This window comes from Lepisosteus platostomus, unplaced genomic scaffold (assembly GCF_059453375.1).
Source record: "Lepisosteus platostomus isolate fLepPlt1 unplaced genomic scaffold, fLepPlt1.hap1 Scaffold_99_H1, whole genome shotgun sequence".
NCBI classification, from domain to species: domain Eukaryota; kingdom Metazoa; phylum Chordata; class Actinopteri; order Semionotiformes; family Lepisosteidae; genus Lepisosteus; species Lepisosteus platostomus.
In genome coordinates this window covers 112,161-126,334 of record NW_028291711.1, presented here as the reverse complement: position 1 = coordinate 126,334, position 14,174 = coordinate 112,161, and the positions used below count along the sequence as shown (strand labels likewise).

General features: G+C 41.4%; 4 non-coding genes and 1 pseudogene across 4 annotated transcripts; 4 read left to right on the top strand and 1 right to left on the bottom strand.

Moving 5' to 3' along the window:
- The first annotated feature begins 2,078 nt into the window (after nucleotides 1-2,078).
- Nucleotides 2,079-2,134, top strand: LOC148630307 (U7 small nuclear RNA). The gene has a single exon (XR_015935266.1). It is a non-coding gene; the product is annotated as a U7 small nuclear RNA (small nuclear RNA).
- Nucleotides 2,135-2,440: 306 nt separating this feature from the next.
- Nucleotides 2,441-2,746, bottom strand: LOC148630306 (histone H4-like; annotated as a pseudogene).
- Nucleotides 2,747-3,492: 746 nt separating this feature from the next.
- Nucleotides 3,493-3,581, top strand: trnay-gua (transfer RNA tyrosine (anticodon GUA)). Its single transcript is given in 2 exon segments — nucleotides 3,493-3,529; nucleotides 3,545-3,581. It is a non-coding gene; the product is annotated as a tRNA-Tyr (tRNA).
- Nucleotides 3,582-7,361: 3,780 nt separating this feature from the next.
- Nucleotides 7,362-7,443, top strand: trnal-uag (transfer RNA leucine (anticodon UAG)). The gene has a single exon. It is a non-coding gene; the product is annotated as a tRNA-Leu (tRNA).
- A 5,313-nt stretch (nucleotides 7,444-12,756) lies between these two features.
- On the top strand, nucleotides 12,757-12,828 carry trnaw-cca (transfer RNA tryptophan (anticodon CCA)). The gene has a single exon. It is a non-coding gene; the product is annotated as a tRNA-Trp (tRNA).
- The last annotated feature ends 1,346 nt before the right edge of the window (nucleotides 12,829-14,174 follow it).

Genomic DNA, 14,174 nt, shown 5'->3' with positions numbered 1-14,174 from the left:
GATCTTCCGCCGGGGGAAACTCGGAGACACCATGAGGGAGGGCATCATCTCCTCTTCAAGAGCCCTTAGCAGAGACGGTGAGACGGGACCCTGTCATCGACGGCCGGGAGATACCGGGAGGCGCGGGGGAAACCCTGAAGATCTCCCAGTATGCCGACGACACAACGCTGTTCCTGAGGTCGGACAGGGGGTTGAGGAGGGCCCTGCAGGTCATGGAGCAATACTCCAGAGCCTCGGGGTCGAAACTCAACCGCCGAAAGAGAAAACTGAAGTTCTTCGGGCCCTGGAAGCACAGGACGACAGCGCCGGAGGGTCTCAAGCTCTGCACGGAGCCCCTCAAAATACTGGGGGTTTCCTTCCAGAGCCAGGACAACGAGACCAACAACTGGACCGAGAGGATCGCCAAGGTGAATGCGAAGCTGGGTCTGTGGAAAACGCGGTCGCTGTCCTACACAGGGAAAGTGATGGTGTTGAAAGCAGACATCCTGCCGGCTTTGGTTTACCTGGCGGTGGTGTACCCGCTGCCGGCCAGACTCAGACGAGCGCTGCAAGGGATTATCTTCGGCCTCGTCTGGGGCGGCAAGTACGAGTACATCACTCGAAAACCGGATGTGTCAGCCGGTCGAGGAAGGGGTTCGAGATGTCCCACATTTCCCCCTGAAACTCGACTGCATCTTCTACTGCAACCTCTGTCGGGCGCTGCAGGAGCCCATTGGCCACAAGTACCAGTACTTTGTCAGGCTGTGGCTCTCCGTCCCGATGAGGCACTTGGTCCAGTGGTCAAACACTGGGCCCAAGGCAGAGAGGCGACCGAAGTTCTACACCCACGCTGTCAAGTGGAGCAGGAGGCCAACCACAGAGCCCTGTACAAAGAGGTGAGGGGGCATTTGGTCGCTGACGAAAGGCTGCAGGTTCCCAGACAAGTCTGGGAAAGGACACAGCCCAAAGAACTTGACAACCAACTGAAGGACCTCAACTGGATGGCTGTGCACAAGAGACTGGCTACCAGAGAGGTCCTCTACAGACACTCGCTAACCAGGAATCCGCATTGCCCCCGGGACACGTGTTTTGTCGAGGAGACTCAGGAGCACGTGTTCTGGAGCTGCCTCTTCGCCAAGGCGGTGTGGGGCAGAATGGACAACATTATCCAACTCCTGGGAAAGGATGCAGTGCTCAGTTACCAGTACATTCTGCTGGGGGCTGGCACCCACCAGACTGGACAAGGGGACACAGGACCTGTGGGGGCTGCTACTGTCCCTCACAAAACAAGGACTGTGGAAGGTGAGGAACACTCTCATCCGGCACAACATAAAGTGGGGGGCGAGGGAGCTGGAGAAGAGGATCCTGGCGGACCTCAGGAGGAGGACGAAGCACCACGTCGCCAAATGGGGTTTCCCCACGGCGAGGGAGCGCTGGAATGGACTTTGGGCCCTATACAGAGATTAAAGGACAATAGCAAGTGGTAGATTTGGAGGGACTCTCTTAATTGCGCAAATCCGCCCCCACTCGCAAAGATTGATAACGGACAATCAATCTCCGTTCCGCCGTTGTTTTTTATTACATGGAGTGTTAATATGTGTGAGATGTTCCTTTTGAGATGTTTTTTTTGCAGAATAAAGTATATTTTGTAGAACAAAAAACATCTTATGACAAGGTTTACAAGTTATCTGTTGAACTACATTCTCATAGGTGTGGTCACATTCCAGATCATTTGTTTACGTTTTTGTTTCTGGAGCAACTGTTAGATGAAATGTGCTAATATGTAACCTAACTCCAGTGTGAATAACTAGAAGAGGGGAGCAGCTCCATTCCATACCATGGGAGCTTTGAGATTGGCTGGGCCAGATCTCTCATTTGCATATCTGATTTGGAAATATAACACTAAACCCCTTCTTGCATGGATTTAACTTGCACCCAAGAGTCCCCTACTGTGTATTGCTACTTATTTTTTATGATAAGTGGTGATTACCAGTTGACAGGTTTTATTTGTTGAATTATAAATGGTTTTGTATTATCATCCTGAATGGCCTGTACTCAAGGTTTGGTAGGGTATGTGTTTTCATTTCATTTACCAAATTGAATTTTTGCTCTTTTAGTATTTGTCTAGAAGGCTTTCTGAAGTCAGGAACCCCATTTATTTGGTGAAAAAGGATTCTGTATTAATATTAATATTTCTCATACAACATAAATAGGGTCTTTTATGAATAAAAAGATCTTGCACTTGGAAATCTTGATAAAGCTGTGTGCTTCCATACACTCAAGCAGTTTTGATTCCTAATATTTGACCTTAGGTGTGGGAACGGGTCTTTTTTGCCATTTGATTTCCAATTGATCAGCACAGTATAGAAAATAGACCCATAAAGCAACCTCAGCAGTGACAAATGTCACTGTGTCACTTGGGTTTATACGTCGGGGTCCGGTAGTGAAGCTCCGCTCCTGTTTAGCCTCCGAAGCCGTACAGGGTGCGGCCCTGGCGGTTTAGCGCGTACACCACGTCCATGGCAGTGACGGTCTTCCTCTTGGCGTGCTTGGCGTGCTCTGTGTAGGTGACGTTCTCCAGGAACACCTTCAGCACCCCGCGGGTCTCCTCGTAGTTCAGCCTGGAGATCCGCTTCACTCCCTAATGGCGAGCCAGGCTGCGGATTGCGGGCTTGGTGATTCCCTGGATGTTGTCGCAGAGAACCTTACGGTGACGCTTAGCACCTCCTTTCCCGAGTCCCTTTCCGCCTTTGCCTCTTCCAGACATCTTCTAGTTATCAGCTGTGAACACGACACACACTGCTCATCTTTTATGTATAATAGACATCTTTCTTTGATGTCTATTATACATCAAAGAAAGATTTTTATAGGTGTAGAAACTAGTAAATAAAGCCAATGATTTGTTTTAGAAATGTATTCTTAAAATATACAATTATTCACACCTGAACAATATGTAGTTCAAATTATACATTATATACAATATTGTATTCAAATGTCTAATCATCATAAAAAACACAACTAGTAAACTTCAGTTACAAATTCTAGTAACATGGCAATATATATAGTAATGACAAACACAAACTAATTACATGAACACGCTAATATTTAACTCAAAACCACATTTCGATTCAAATATAAATTTTTAAAATTTACAACTTCTTTATTTCCACGAAAATATTATGTAGCACAAACGCTACTTTCTAATAAAGACAGAAAGAAACTGTTTGTTTTGTGTCTACTGGTGATCTTCCTCTCGATACTAATGAAATGTTTAATATGATCCCTCGAGAAAAAAAAGGAATCAATTTCCGCCTGGAATGATTGATGCCCCATCAAACATTTTGTAATATCCCTGGAAGTTTATACAGTAGAATCCTGGTTCGTGGCTTAAATTCAATGTAAATGAGACTAAGGAAACGAGTTGGAAACTTGATGTCGAAGTGGGATTTAAATCACCCATTTCACATTTTACTTCATTGGGCAGTATGTGCCAGAGAGCAATGCCACCGCATCTCTTCGATAGCTCAGTTGGTAGAGCGGAGGACTGTAGTGGAGTCAACAGGGAATCCTTAGGTCGCTGGTTTGATTCCGGCTCGAAGGAAGGTGCTTTTCATGTAATTTAATCAAAGAGTTAAAAAAGCGACTGTTTTATTCAGACATTGATCAAAAGCTCAATAATCGACTAAGCAAAGGCTCCTGTTCCGAATTCAGCCCACGTCTGATTGTCTTTTTTTTGCCAAGATCTGATCTTTGAATTAAGGGACTACACTGTCTGCTTTGTAATTCAAAAATACATACAAATGTCAAGTTTTTTGTAGATATAAAGGTGTTCTCTGTTTTCAAAGGATAGTTACTTAATTGGCATAATGATTTGGTATTGATTTTGTATCGTTGTATTATAAAGTTTGTGCTTTCTGTGTTTTTATCGTATTGTGAACTTATTTTTTAAACAAATGCTTACAAAGGCAAACACGGCACACATCTGTTTATACCAGCGGTGAATTGTACATTTTTATTAAGTACAAGCTACTGTGCACTTCTGGGAGTATAACAGGTTCGATTTAAAGTGGCAAAAATATAAAAGGGGAAAATACCCCAGACTGCGTGTAAAGCCCTCGTTGTGACTGTTTTAGATAAAAATGGCGTACTGTGCACGAAATTTTGCAGAAACACAATCTGATATTTTGATAATTATTATTTTAATAATTTTATAAGTATGAGGCCCCGGATCCAAATCTTCAGTTCTGATTTTTTTAAGTGATATCTTTCCTTCCTGTCGTGGAAGTCACACGATGTGAGCAATTGTTTTTTTTTACGTTACGATCCAAAGAGCCTCAGACTCACTGTAACCAAACCAGGATGGATTCTGCTGGGAGCCGGACTGAGCTCATTCTCACTCCCTGTGCTGAAAACAGAATAAGCTCTTCCCCGAACATCGTCTACAGCTGCTGGATTGTGCTCTGCATCTTACTGCTCCGGCAGTTACTTTGACGAAAGACAAATCACTTGTGCGCTTTTAACCTTCTCGCAGCTACGGGCGAGACTGACGCTCACGATATGAAGGCACCCGCTGGTATACCTTCTCTAACTTTCAGTCGCGACAGACTTCGCTTTTTAAAAAAAAAAAGTAGATATAGCCCTGAAAAAAGCATTAGCTTTATCAGTTTTATATTAATCTATTTTGAATCAAAGTTTGATATTTTGTTTTATTTTTTATTGCATTTTACATAATAATAATAATCATTATTGCTTACACTTATATAGCGCTGTTCTGGATACTCCACTCAATGCGCTTTACAGGTAATGGGGACTCCCCGCCACCACCACCATTCTCCTGAATGATCACAGAGAGTCAGGACCTTGGTTTTACGTCTCAGCCGAAGGACGGCACCTGTTTACAGTTTAGCGTCCCCGTCATTGTACTGGGGTATCAGGACCCGCATGGACCGCAGGGTATGCGCCCAGCGACAGAAACCAGACGTGTGTCGGGCTCGGCTGCGAGCAGGACAATGACGTCACGGGGACAAAGTAGAGGAAATCAAAACAGTTCTATAAAAGACCTGTGTCAGCTGTTGGTTTGCAGTCTGGACTCTAAATCCTCCGATCCGATTTTAAATCTCTCTAATACCTGAGCTGCGGCTTCTTCCGAGTATTTATTCGTATACTTATTATGTGTAAGTGTATAGATGAAACCTTTCATAGTGTAACGCTTACGGCCGACAGGCACTGTGTAAGAGCCGGTGTACCAGAGCAGGTGACGTCACTGCCCTTCCCTGTGATAGCAGGACCACAGCCCGTGGGATGTGGGGAGATCTCTCTTCAGCTCACCGGGCTGGGTTGCTGCAGAGAGACATGGGAGTCCCGGGTTCGAGCGCCCGACGGTGGGGGGCCGACCTAATGCGCCCTTGTTGCGTTACAATATATTGTTCAGTTTAAATCAAAATGCTTTACTAATACAAGAGAGAAGTATAGTATGAAGGATGTGACAAATGTATGATTTCACGGAACAAAACGGTTTTTATTTGCATTCGAAATGAAGCAGAATTTTAGCGCAACACACAAGCCCTTTGTCTTTTTTAGTGATTTTTAAACAGACGTAGAAAACGCGTTTTTTTAACACTATAATAGCAGGGTCAGTGGCGTAATGAATAACGCGTTAGGCCTTGTGTCAGAAAATTATGGGTTCGACTGCCATCTGGCTTGTTGAGTTTATACCACTTACATTCTTTTATATAAATGAACTGCACCTGAAAGCTATAGAAAACACTTTGGGTAAGTTGTCTGCAGCCTCCTGCATCGACAACTTACCCAAAACACTGTACTGTCTGGAGATCAGCTCCAGCTCTGAACTCAATTGCAATGAAAAACCATGCGTAACAAAACTGGAGAACAGCTGAACTTGTGCTCAGTTCGGTGATGAGGGTTCAGAACTGTCGTTGTTGTAATTAGCACGAACTGCACAGGCTCTGAATCAGACCATGTCAATTAGTCTGATCAGTGTAGGACACGTTAATGTAGAATTATTAATAGGTTTATTAGTTAGTTAGTTCAGGTTTACCCACCTGAACTAATGTAGAATTATTACTTGGTCTGTCTCTTGTTTGTATATAAATGAATGTCTCTGACAACTTAATGTTAGTTTTACGATGTAGGTCAGGCGTTGACATATGCACGAGTATACGAAATGTCTCACTCCTGATTCAACTCATGTTCTATAGGAGATTGGCGATTCCTCCTGTTTCTCGTACAACCATATCAGAACAGAAGCCCGTGTCACCCAGCTGTGATTCAAGATCGACTCGCATCTTTATCCCTTTTTTGTTCATGATCATTATTTTCTTTAGTTATGATCAATATTGAACTTTTTTTAAATGAAATGACAATAATCAAACATGCAGGCAGATTTTTGAAAAGTATTCGGAATTGACAGGGTGCCCCTTTGGAACAGTCGTCAGAAAATGTGAGAAAATGAAAGTTATGTAAGCTCTCACACAAAGCATTGAAGATTGGAATCTGAGTGTAAAAAAGCTACCTGTCTCCCAATGATAGGCAGGGATACACACCATGACTCGAATAGACTCAGCGAACTTTAACACCTATGATATTACGAGTGCTTTGCACGTGTCGAATTTCAAGAAGGAACTACTACAACAGTTTGGACATAATTCAATACCACCGGCAAAGTCCAATGCCGGCAACTTCTGAGAAAATAATGTTCACTCATGGAATTTGGTCTTTGAATGGCTGGCGGGAAAATTCATTTATACTCCTTTTGCACCCTCAGCTGAAACATGTTAAAATAACAACGCAGATTTGTTGGAGAACCTGACAAGAATTATTGGGTTAGTACTGTATGTATTCTTGTATATTTACTTTAATTTTAATATAAATGTAAACATGCATGCTTTATAAGCTATTGTAATTTTAAAATATGTTAGCTGAGGATGCGAGGGGGGCTATTATACCTTGTGAAACACGCAAGGAACCGTAAAAAAGGCTGATATTTGAATAAAATTGGCGATCACAAGAAAACCACAATTTATGTGGTATTATCATCAATATCCTTCAAAATCGACGTTCAAATGAAGGATTTGAAGAAACTATGAAAAAAGCAATAGTAGTAGGAGAGGATTTTGATTTTTGCTCTTCAAGTCAGTAGATCGACGTAGAGTTGCGCCCCTACAAACAGCACAAAGGATGAAACCCACCTCCTTCGTTATTGCTATGTTTGTGCCGGTGAAAGTAGCGTTTGTGCTATTGAAAGCATCTCGGAAGGTGAAGGTGCAGTCACTTCCACATGTCATGATATCATTAGATCCGACGACAAGAGCTGAAGCCCCCCAGTCCAAGCCAGCAATGTGAGGAAGATGGACATGGAGGAAGGTAGCGTGGCCGAGCGGTCTAAGGCGCTGGATTTAGGCTCCAGTCTCTCTGGGGGCGTGGGTTCGAATCCCACCGCTGCCAAATGTTAGTGTTTTAAGACCTGCAATACGATCAGTAAAAGTGCTTTTTGTTAGGCTGCAGGAGGTGTTAAGAGATAGACTTTCTAAAAGACAGGCTTAACATCAAGGCAGAAAAAATATTTTGTTTTCTCAACAGAAATTCTCTTTGGTACGTTCAGCTTTATGTAGGGAACAACATCTGCCAAGATCACTTTTGAGGCAGTGCACATGATAGTGTACCGGCAAGTACAGTACATTTAATATTGGCTGTGGTGGTGAGCTGCTTTTGTCTGTGAAACTTTTAATTCTTCACGCCGAATTGTTGGCAGGGGTAAAGCTAATTAAATCTTTGAACAAAGCGCTCCATCAGAAGTACTTTGTTCGTGATCAAAAGAGATCAGAGGATTAACTTCATGAATTCACATAGCATACCTTACAGGAAAGATTTAAAAGGGGAATTGATTGTGCTTCCTGATGTTGTTCCTGTGGTTTCTTTGGATACAAAGGTGAATGTTCTTTGACGTTCTGCTAGAGTATCCACTGGGTGAGCTTTATCAATTAGCTCGGATAGGTCATCGGTGCTCCGTCTCCGGAAAATAATCAGCACTGTCGATCACGAGTTTACAGATTTCTCCAAATAACAACTATACATTTTAACCCAGCGGTTAGCATTCCTTCAATCCAATAGTTTTACTCTGGGTAAAAAGCAGCGCAATCTACAGAGAGATGATATTCAAATATTTTAACGTTCTTATTGGAATACCTGTATGGAGATATCGCTCAGAATTCCTAATATGATTTTGAGTTCAGTTTTGCTTTACTACTTTCAGAGTCTTTTATTGACCTTGCTGAAGCAGAGAAGTGACATAATCACAAATGCGACCTACCTGTGCTGCTGTTTCTGGTTAATAATTATTATTGCGAGGAAAAAAAAACAGCTCCTTGCATTAAGAGCAAGAGCAACCAACGCGCTCTCTTGTTGATTTGGGTTTTTTCCGTGGTGCTCTTCCTCAGATGCAAAGTTATTTGGCGAGCAAGGACCTCTGAGAAGGAGCCTGAATCCGTCAAGAACTCTGAAATTCTAATATCGCACTACCGTCTTGTGTACAGAGATCTGCCTTTTTGAGTGTTTTGGTGTTTAAGAGCACACTTCCTACCTCGAATGTTAGTTTCAGGAGATGTGTTACCAGATCACAGATCATCTTGAAAAGATTTGGGATGCACTGGCTCAGTTATTTGAAGGAACCTATACCACCAACGCACTTCTGAGAAGCACCTGCACATTTTCGCAATCCTCTCTCTCACCTACAAAGTTATGAAGACACAGACGACCAACAAAAACTAATTTGATTCACTCAATTATTTGTCCATCTCTAAAGCCTGTGTGTATTGACTAGGCAATTCAAAAGCACATATTAAATAAGAACACGATCCTTCTTGTTACCATTCACGTGGTTGGAGCGTTGTTTCGCCCTTTAACATTCTTCTACAATATTTACAAAAGGGCTTTATCACTGGAGTTGTGTGCATCAGTCCATGAACATCAACTGTACTGCTGTTTTTCTATGCGTAATTTAATTGCAAGCACTTAAAAGATGCAAAAAGGTTTCAAAGAAAACATAATTGAAAGACAGTCGAGTAAGGAGGTAGAAAAACGCACTCCCCCATTGAAGAATCAACCACCGTCGCCCATGTGACTGGATATAAAAATAAATTATTCATTTCAATTATTCATGAAGGGTGGATTGTGGTCAGTAAACATATGCACATCTTTAAGTCAGTTCCACCATCAGTGCAATAGGGGATGTAGCTCAGTGGTAGAGTGCATGCTTTTCATGTATGAAGTCCTGAGTTCAATCTCTGGTGTCTCCAGATGTCTTATATTATTGTGCTCACATCGCAATCTTCTGTTGAGTAAGAACTCTTTGCTCGTGTTCATAGAGAGCCAGGTTTACACAATTAAGTTCAGTCACACACGAAGTGCTACAGTCTTGCTCTGCTGTTTTAAATGTACCTCCAAAGCATTTCATTGTGTTAACTACCAAATGATTTGAACTAATTTTACGTCATATTCAGGAAATCCAGAGAAGGTCATCAGACTTTTAGTGGCTGTTGAAGAAAACACCTGTTGAATCTCACCAGGGATTTCTTGAGAGATCATTCAGCGAGCAAGTCCTCCCTCTGGACTCCAAATATTTTGGGTTAAACTGTTATTCACATACTCTAACGAAGAGAAACGTTAGTGTCTTCCGGTGTGTGAGCCCATTTCTAAAAAAAAAAAGTTATATAAATTGAATTGTTCTACTTTTTAGGCTTGCATAGTCTTATTAATATTTCAGTTAAATCTTTTTTTCTGTAGTAACATCAGTTGATATTAATATTAGTCCTGATTTATAATTTTTTTGTCATGGTTGATCTTAAATAATTTTGTATTTAGTTTCAGTTTTGAAAAATCATGCAGAGAAGCTACCAAAACTGGTAATGTTCATATAATGTGTAATGCAATAGCAGCATTTTGGGTTGAAAACAAAAAGTATATCTTGGTATGAATCCTAACACTTCATAGACAGCGTTCTAGGACTTCTCACTTCAGATAAAGTTGTCAATACATCATAGATTTCTACTCAATCAATATCAGCAGTGTTATCGCTACCGAACGCTAAATATAGATCCTGGCAATACTTCGTGAGATCTTCGTAAGAAAATCCAAAATACTACGGAAGGAATCAAATTTATATGTTTCTTTGGATCGAGAAGATGATCATTATGAGACTCAAAACATGCCTGTCTTTTCTTTTTTCGAGGACAAATGGATTATTGAGGTGTAAAGATGGGTTCAAAACCAAAATCACCTGCTATCACTGCTGTTTCTTCAAATCCTTCAACTGATCATCGATATCGAGGAATAATATATAGTTTCTTCAAATCCTTCAACTGATCATCGACATAGAGAAATAATATTATACAATTGTGGTTTTCTGTTAATTGCCAATTTGACTAATTACATCTTCGTTTACAGATGTCTTGCATGTATCACAAGGTATAATAGTCGTCGTGCGTCCTCAGTTAAAATGTACGACAAAAGTACAACATTTATGGTTACATCCATATTAAAATGAAGGTAAATATACCAAGATATTAAAATACAATTGTACAGTCCTAACTTAATAATGCCTGTGAAGTTTTCCAACAAATCCGAACTGTAATTTTGAAATATTATAGCTGAGAATGTAAAGAGAGTACAAAGATCAAATTCAATGAGTGAAAATGCACCAGTAGTTCTCTAAGCTGAGTTTCTTCCCTGAACATGACTTGCTTGCGAAGCACCAAGCAGCCTTGAACGGATCGCGGAAATCAAATATACAGTACAGATGGATTCAGAGTGTGCTTTCCAACTTTTGTGCAACATTTTCCTTTGATAGGGTGGAGTTGTCTTCACAATCTGGGTTAAATAAAAAGGAGTGACGTCAGTGTTAAACAGCTTTCCTTCTTGGAGAACAATGGTACAAACTCAGATGCATTTTATCAAGTCGAGGTCATTCTCTTCGATAAATTCATTCAGAAGCTGAAATATGTGCTCTCCTGTAGTTCCTGTTGGTAGCGGTTTACAGAACAGAAAGTCTTCATGAGGCATACCCTCAAACTCGAATCTAACGTAAACGAGCAAATTGGCCAAATCGACTACAGACTCATCTAATTGCAGTGAAAAACATCTGCTCATCTTAACGCGCTCTATCAGTGTACTTTTGATATAATCCTTCATTTCAATAATTCTATAAATGACTGTGTCTTTCAGGGGGAGGGGGGCAGCAGGTTGAGCTGTTTAGCAGCTTTTTTTCCACACATAATATGTGTCAGCTCTTTTGCCAACTGTAAATAAGGTTCTTCAAAAATAGTGTAGCTTACCTGCTTTAGCAATCCGCAAGCTTTTTCCGCGTTTCCGTTTTTATTTCCGTATTTATTTAAAGTTTTTATTTCATGCGCATGGGAGCGAAACACAGAGACGCTCGGTGTATTTTTCTCAAATTCGAACAGTTCTTAAATATTTTTCTATCACGCTTTCGTGTGCTCACAAGATTGCCTGCGTTCGTAGCACGTATTTCTATGCATTCCTGTGTTTACAATGTTGGCATTGTTCCAAAATCACGCTAATTCTCCTTTCTCCCTATTTGCTGGAGATACAATAGCTTTTTTTAAATACAATTGGTCACTTGCATCCGTAGCACGCATTCCTATAGAGTGGTATAGAATTACAGAGTATCTCTTGTGTCCACTGAAGTATTAGCACGCACTGTATCGTAGTATGTAGCCTGCGTATTCGACAAGTATTAAAATACAAAATATGAAAACCCGTCCCGATTTTTCAGTGCACACTACACAGTTCCAGGGTCATTTGGCGTACCACCTGGTGGCATTCCACGTACCACTGCCGGTACGCGTACCACAGTTTGAGAACTACTGATCTACAGTATCTATAAATCTCTTACACGTCATTTACAATGGCTTTTCAACTAATAGCCCGTGCAGGGATCAAACCCTAACTGTTGGTACAGTACGAGTTGCGTAAGGCTCTGTAACGCGCAGATGAGAAACTAACCTCTGCTTCTTCATTATATACACAGTGAGCTATATATGCGAGCTTACTGCCTCCTACGGGCTCTGTATTTGATTGCGGTACAAGACCGGCCGTGGAGATAAAGTGAGACGGGTGTGTACATTAAAAGGCTCATAGTGTCCCTGGGAGGGCTCAAACCACCACCCTTTTGGTTAACAACCGAACCACAAAGACTCATGTACAGCTTAACACTTCTCGGTCTCAGTGAAAGTGATACACTCCGTAAAATTTCCAGAGATTCATTTATTTTTAAAGGAAAATCACCAACAGCGGCCGAGATCTACTGGAGTTTTTTCATTGTATACTGCGATTTCTGAAGGGTACTCTGTGAAAATACGAGTTTTGACGAGAAGGGATGGACATATAAGGTCAAAAGTCTTGAGGAATTGAACCTTAAGGTGAAGACTGCGGGTTCAGTAGCAGCAGAACCTGATCAGTATCAGTTGACTCCGATATACTTTGAAAATGAACTTGGGGATTTAGAGTCAGACGTGCTACCGTTGCACCATGGGGTACTTAATTAAAAAAAAAATAGAAAAAAAATCAGTGTTCCTGGATCTGTAATTGAGAACAACACCTGCACAAGAGCTGCGCAGGAAGAATAAAATGTGGTCTGTGAAGAAGAGACTCTCTTCGGAGAGCTGCGCTCTTCACAGGAGATTTTTTTTTTTGTGAAGCTGATTTGTCTCCTTTGGGAAATTCAACAGCTCTGACAACCGTGACTTCGTGGCGCAACGGTAGCGCGCCTGACTCCAGATCAGAAGGCTGCGTGTTCAAATCATGTCGAGGTCAGCTGTTACTTTTTCAGGTTCTGCTGGTCCTGAACACGGAATTCACCCCATGCAGTTGAGTTCTATCTGTACACCACATAGATAATCAAAACAAAATAGAGCAGTACAGGACACGCAGTGTGGAGCTCACACAGGCTTACAGTCTCCAGCATTGGAGTGGAGGGGAAAAAAGAACTTTGTTTTTTTTTTAAGAGAAAAGGCACAGTTCACATCTGCTTAACATCACGTCCAACTTTAGAGACAGCTACATCAGATAATGGAATCCCGGAAGTTTCAGATAACTTTTTTTAATACAGGTTCAAGCAAACCTGAAAGTTAATGAGTTTCCGGACACTTTTGTTTTATTAAAAAGTGTCTGAAGCCTGAAACTGTAATTTGAAAACAAAACCCGCTATTGGACATTAGCAGGTGCTTTTTGTAACGATTTGCTATTTCATGCTGGAAAACAAAGGAAACAGACCCAACGTTTGCTTTCAGGTGCGGTTCATTACATAATATACATCTATTACTGAGGAGCTTGAATAAAATTTACACGAACCAGGTATAGGTCGAATCTACAATCTTATGATCCGGAATCAGACGCGTTGTTTATTAAACCGCTGGCATTTCACATGACCTGAATTCCCCCAAAGTGTGCTCAGCGCCGCTACTAGTCATGCACCGCTCCGTCTAAAATTTCAAAGTGAGAAACATGTGTTTTCTGATTTTTTATGAGTTTTAAAATATAATCTCTTTAAATCAGACAAGGGGTTTATGTTTCGCACTGAAATTCCGATTGACTGAGAATTCAAAGAAAGACTGTTTTCTTCCACAACACCGTATAATTATCATATCCACCAGACTCTCCAACCTCTCCAGATCTTGCTGGTCGAGCAATTGCTCCGATAAATTAGGTCACGTATCATGTTAAATCATTTCTTCTCAACACAACATTTCCTGGTGCACGTTTTCTCTATGAAAAAAAGATATTTTTCCGTTGCACGATTTCTCGTTTTTTATCAAAGCGTACAGAAATAAAAAAGAAGAAGAAATAGTGTCGCAAAAGAACTCTGTCGCCCTTGGGAGATGTCAAACGCATTGGACATGAAAATGGCAGATAAAAGCCAGTTCTCTTCGTTTCTCAGTGTCGGGGCTGCTATGTAAAAGAGGCAATTTGCTCTGAGCGCAGGTTCAGCGCTTACTGAACGCAGATGTCTCAGAGCGGTGTGTCCAAGCGGCTGTAAAAGGTGATGGGTACCCTGTCACTGTAGCCTAGTTGGTTAAAGCGCTTCTCTATTAAACAAAAGAACCGAGATTCAAATCCCAGCCGTGTCTTTCTTCCTATCTTGTAGTACAGAACGTATCATT